Raw genomic sequence first — 6444 nt, forward strand, 5'->3', positions numbered from 1 at the left:
TCTTGAAGAGATCTCCTCTTTTCCATTCTATTGTTTTCCTCTATTTCTCTGCAATGATCACTGAGGAAGGCTTTCTTACCTCTCCTTGTTATTCTTTGGAACTCTGCATTCAGATGGATATATTTTTCCTTTCTCCTTTGCCTTCAGCTTCTCTTCTTTTCTCAGCTATTTGTAAGGCCTCCTCAGACAACCATTTTGCCTTTTTGCATTTCTTTTTCTTGGGGATGGTCTTGATCTCCGCTTCCTGTACAATGTCATGAACCCCCGTCCACAGGTTTTCAGGCACTCTATCAGATCTAATCCCTGGAATCTGTTTGCCATTTGTATAATCGTAAGGGATTTGATTTAGATCATACCTGAATGGTCTAGTGGTTTTCCCTACTTTCTTCAATTTAAATCTGAATTTGGTAATAAGGAGTTGATAATCTGAACCACAGGCAGCTCCTGGTCTTGTTTTTGCTGATTGTATAGAGCTTCTCCTGGAGAATGCAATGGCACCCCACTCCAGTACACTTGCCTGGAAAATCCCATGGATGGAGGAGCCTGGTGGGCTGCAGTCCATGGGGTCGCTAGGAGTTGGACACGACTGAGCAACTTCACTTTCTCTTTTCACTTTCATGCATTGGAGAAGGAAATGGCAACCCACTTCAGTGTTCTTGCCTGGAGAATCCCAGGGATGGGGGGAGCCTGGTGTGCTGCCATCTCTGGGGTCACACAGATTCGGACATGACTGAAGTGACTTAGCATAGCATAGCATAGCATAGAGCTTCTCCATCTTCAGCTGCAAAGAATATAATCAATCTGAGTATTGACCATCTGGTGATGTCCATGTGTAGAGTCTTCTCTTGTGTTGTTGGAAGAGGGTGTTTGCTATGACCAGCATGTTCTCTTGGTAAAACTCTGTTAGCCTTTGCCTTACTTCATTTTGTACTCCAAGGTCAAACTTGCCTGTTACTCCAGGTATCTCTTGACTTCCTACTTTGGCATTCCAGTCTCCTATGATGAAAAGGACATCTTTTTTGGTGTTAGTTCTAGAATGTCTTATAGGTCTTCATAGAACCATTCAACTTCAGCTTCTTCAGCATTAGACGTTGGGGCATAGACTTGGATTTGTGATACTGAATGGTTTGCCTTGGAGACGAACAGAGATCATTCTGCCATTTTTGAAATTGCTTCCAAGTACTGCATTTCAGACTTTTATTGACTATGATGGCTACTCCATTTCATCTAAGGGATTCTTCCCCACAGTAGTAGATGATATAATGGTCATCTGAATTAAATTCACCCATTCTGGTCCATTTTAGTTCATTGATTTCTAACATATCGATGTTCACTCTTGCCATCTCCTGTTTGACCACTTCCAATTTACCTTGATTCATGGACCTAATATTCCAGGTTCCTATGCAATATTGTTCTTTACAGCACTGGACTTTACTTCCATCACCAGTCATATCCACAACTGGGCGTTATTTTCACTTTGGCTCCATCTCTTCATTCTTTCTGGAGTTATTTCTCCACTATTCTCCAGTGGTGTATTGGGTACCTACTGATCTGGTGAGTTCATCTTTCAGTGTCATATCTTTTGCCTTTTCATACTGTTCATGGGGTTCTAAAGGCAAGAATACTGAAGTGGTTTGCCATTCTCTTCTCCAGTGGACCATGTTTTGTCAGAACTCTCCACTATGACTCATCCATCTTGGCTGGCCCTACACGGCATGGCTCATAGTTTAATTGAGTTAGACAAGGCTGTGGTTCATGTGATCAGTTTGGTTAGTTTTCTGTGATTGTGGTTTTCATTCTTTCTGCCCTCTGATGGTTAAGGGTAAGATGCTTCTTGAAGCTTCCTGATGGGAGAGACTGACTGTTTATCTTGTATCACTTCAATCTTTTTTATGGCTGAATAACTTTTCATTGCATGAATAGAATACATGTGTTTATCCATTCATCAGACACTTGAATCATTTCCACTTTTTAGCTACTATGAATAATGCTGTTACGAACATTTGTAAGCATTCTGCACCCAATACCGTCCTGTATGTGTTTTCCCTATACCATTGCGTAATTCTACACCAGTTGGACTGATTGATTTATCTTATAATTGAATTCTGACCCTCTCTACCCAGAGATATCATTAGATTCCACAACTTAAGGGTTCAGTCCTACAAGATTGCCCCACAACTTCAGATGCCAGTTTCAAGCCCAGGTTGCAACCTGTGCTTCTGACTACAGATAAAAGCTTCCAACAACCTCTCCTTAGTTCAATTAATTTGCTAGAGTGGTTCACAGAACTCAAAGAAGCAGTTTACTTACCTTGACCAGCTTATCACAAAAGAATATAGCTCAGGGGACTTCCCTGGTGATCCAATGGCTAAGACTTTTTGCTCCCAAAGTCGGAGGCCCAGGTTTGATTCCTGGTCACGGAACTAGATATCACATGCCACAATGAAGAGTTCACATACCACAACTAAAGATCCTGCATGCCTCAATAAGACCCAGTGCAGCTAATTAAATTAGTAAAGTTTTAAAAGTACATAGCTCAGGAACAGTAGGATGGGAGAGACATGAAGGACAAGTGCTGGGAAGGGGCAGAGGCTCCCCAAATCTCGATGCGCTCACCAACCTGGAAGTTCTCCAAAATGCCTCATTTTGGGTTTTTATGGTGACTTCATTACATAGGTGCCTTCCCAGATGGTGCAGTTGATAAAGAATCTGCCAGCCAATGTAGGAAACTCCTGTTCGATCCCTGGGTTGAGAAGATCCCCTGAAGCAGGAAATACCAACCCACCCCTGTATTGCCTGGAAAATCCCATGGACAGAGGACCTGGTGGGTTAGAGTTCACGAGGTCACAAAGAGTCAGACACAACTAGCACACATGCATGCACACATTACATAGACATGACTGTCACTGGCCACTTATTGACTCAACTTCCAGCCCCTCTCCTCCACCAGTTGGTCAGGGGGTGGGCCTGAAGGTTCCAACCCTCTTAACAGATGATCTGTTTTCCTGCCAACATGCCCTGGTCATCAGGAGATTTCCAAAAGTCACTTTAAGACTCCTCATGTAAGAAATTCCAAAGGTTTTAGGAGCTGTGATCCACAAATGGGGTGAAAACCAAATATATATTTCTTATTATAAATCACAATATCACACTCAAGTAGAAGTTTTTGTTTGAACACCTGTGTTCAATTCATTCGGTAGAATTGCTGGTTCAATAATAATTTTAAGTTTAATTTTGAGGAACTCCCAGGGGTTTTTGCAATTTAAACTTTGTCACTAAGTGAAGAATAAAAAGCCATTTTCTTAACATGGTCATGTAGAGTTATTTTGAGGGGAGACTGGCTAAGAAAGTGAAAGAAGAGAAAATGAAACATCCTAGATCAGCTTCTCAGTGGCTTTTGATCCTGGCTGCACATTGGAATCACCTGGGTAAGTTTTTTCCACTGGCAACTAAATGTCAAGGGAAAACTTGACTGAAAGAGATTAAAAAAAAAAAACCTGGAAAAAAAAAAAAAAGGTGACTCCACCAAACATCTCCCCTAAAATGTTTGAGTGGAGTTGCACCAGCCAGACAAAGCCGTGATAGCTGGTAGTCCTGAGACGGAGTCCTGCCCTAACCCATATGTAATATCTTCTCCAGCCCTGGGAAGACTAGACATGAGACAGTCCTGAAGAAAAGTGAAATGACTAAGAATCATTTGAATTGCCCATACTTGTCAGCAAGCCATTTGAATTAAAATGACAGTTGCTGAATTAAAACATCCCTGTTGGAGATCTTACAATAATAGGGGCCATGAGATGGAAACAGGTGGTAGGAGGCACTTACCAAAAGGAAAGCAGAGAGGTCAAAGACAGCCATGTTACCACACTGGGACTCTTGTAGTAGGATATTGTTGAATATATGCCTAATAACCATTTGTCCACTTTCCTGGCTCAGTAACCCTATATAGCAATCTGCCAGCCACAGGAAATAAATTATGAAATATGTAAGTCAGCACTTTCTAAGCTATGGAATATGATACACTTGTGAGTCATAAAGTCAATTTTGTGAGTCAAAACCAACAACAACAAATTGTATTTTTTAAAATAAAAGATATCAACAAATGTTAACTTCAAGTTTTGTGAGTTAAACTAATAATACATTAAATATACTCAAGAATTTAGATGCATCTTACTTTTTAAAAAATAAAATCATGTATTTTAGACTTTAGGATATAAAGTCACTTAAATAAAGACAAGAATCACACTTTTTCAGGGCCTTTACTATATAATAAAGTCAACAGAAAAGTGAACCCTTGAAAAGAATGGCTAAATCCATTAATCAGTAAATGTCCATAGAGTAAATCTGTAGAGTACAACAAATATTGTGTTTCATATATATTGTGGAAATTTTTTTCCCCAACCCAAACTATTTATAGGAAAGTAAGCTATCTATGTTTTCTATCTTGAACACTTGGAGCATATTTAAAACAATAATAATAATAGCAATAGCTAATCTTTATTAAAAAGCAGAGACAATACTTTGCCAACAAAGGTCTGTCTAGTCAAAGCTATGGTTTTTCCAGTGGTCATGTATAGATGTGAGAGTTGGACTATAAAGAAAGCTGAGCACCAAAGAATTAACGCTTTTGAGCTGTGGTGTTGGAGAAGACTCTTGAGAGTCCCTCAGACTGCAAGATCAAACCAGTCCATCCTAAAGGAAATCAGTCCTGAATATTCATTGGAAGATCTGATGCTGAAGCTGAAACTGCAATCCTTTGGCCACCTGAGGCGAAGAACTGACTCATCTGAAAAAACTCTGATGCTAGGAAAGATTGAAGGCGGGAGGAGAAGGGGACGACAGAGGATGAGATGGTTGGATGGTATCACCAACTCAATGACCATGAGTCTGAGTAAATTCCAGGAGTTGGTGATGGACAGGGAGGCCTGGCATGCCGCAGTCCCTGGGGTCACAAAGAGTCGGACACAACTGAGCAACTGAACTGAACTCTTTGTTGAAAATTCTCTTTGCCAGACACTGTTCCAAGGATTTTGATTACATTAGCTCATTTACTCCTCCTAACAACTATTGTGTTTTAAAGATAAAGAACTTTTATGCTCAAAGACATTAAATAACCCCCACATGTTTAAAAATAAACTTCTATATAACTCATAGACCCAAGAAATGATAGAAATTAGAATACATCTTAAACTGACATAATAAAAATAAACATCAAAATTCACAGGAGGTACTAAAGCTGTGCTTAAAGGATAATTTATAGCTTTTTATGCACACAGAAGAAAATACAAAAATCTGATAATCGATGATCTAAAGCATTAATTTCACAAAGTTGAAAGAACAGTAAATTAAAGCAAAGAAACAGAGTAAAAGAAATAAAGATGCGAACACAAGGCAAAGAAACAAACACACAATAGAGAAGTCAGCAAAGCCTAGGACTGTTTCTTTACAAGGGGATACATAATTTGCCTAAATAACAGAGGGAGATACCAGCCCAAAGCTCCTTGGCTCCCTAAGCAAAGCTTTCAGGCTGTGGTCTAAAGAGCAACCCATAGCCACCATCTGGTCCTGAAGCCCTTGAAGCACATGATCTTAATAAAAGCAACTTTGTTTATAGACGATGGAGCCAGAAATATAAGTGAAATCGGCTTTTATAAATGCACTCAACAGTGAAATCATTCTTGTTGCAACATATTGGCTAAGTTTTTGACGTCCACATCTTTTCTATGTTAGAGTAACTCTCAAGTTATTGTTTTATAGGGAAAATACTGAAAAAATAGTAAATTGCTGCTTATGTGAAATAATATTTCATTTTACACTGAACAAGAAACAATCTGATTACTATTTTATATTAAAAGTAGAAGAATTTTGTTAAATAACATTCTCCATGAGATTAATAGAGTTACTTGGAAAAGTCTTAAAGTTACTGTGAAGATCCTAGGTGGCAGGAATTGTATACACTTACCTGAAACACTCCCCAAACTCCTCGTGTTAATACTCTGCACTCTGTGATATTTCACAAACATTAATTCAAAGATTTACTGCCCTGGTTCCTCCATTTTACCTAGGGTGTTTACACACCCATTTGAGCCATAAATCTCTGTGGATCTTGGAGTATGGTATCAAGATCAGCAGCAGCGCGGGCGGCACCTGGATTTGTTAAATATGAAAATTCTCAGGCTGCCTCCCACACCTACTGAGTCAGTCTCTCCAGATGGAGCCCTGCAATGGGGCTTAACAAGCCCTCCAGGTGATTCTAATGCATGCTAGTGTTTGAGAACGACTGCTCTGAGTTGAAAAAGTCTTCCAGAAGCATCTCAAAATGTCACCTGCAGTACTAGCTTTAGGCAACTCATAGGGTTCAGCACATCCACAGGTGTTGGAAGTTTTTGCAGAGTTTGGCTCTGATAAAGCAGGAGATGGATTATCAGAGGAGGAGCTTCCGTA

At 39.7% G+C, this 6444-nt stretch overlaps 1 protein-coding gene across 1 annotated transcript in view; it reads right to left on the reverse strand.

The window, feature by feature from the left end:
- PDE4D (phosphodiesterase 4D) overlaps positions 1-6203 on the reverse strand; it is a 1650639-nt gene extending 1644436 nt beyond the window's left edge. The window contains exon 1 of the mRNA XM_086361838.1: positions 5963-6203. The gene's annotated coding sequence lies outside the window, so the exon portion shown is untranslated. The remainder of the gene's footprint in view (positions 1-5962) is intronic.
- Between the last annotated feature and the right edge of the window lie 241 nt (positions 6204-6444).

The sequence above is a fragment of the Bos grunniens genome, chromosome 20, assembly GCF_055505025.1.
Source record: "Bos grunniens cultivar Pamir isolate PY7600 chromosome 20, Bosgru_T2T1.0, whole genome shotgun sequence".
NCBI classification, from domain to species: Eukaryota; Metazoa; Chordata; class Mammalia; order Artiodactyla; family Bovidae; genus Bos; species Bos grunniens.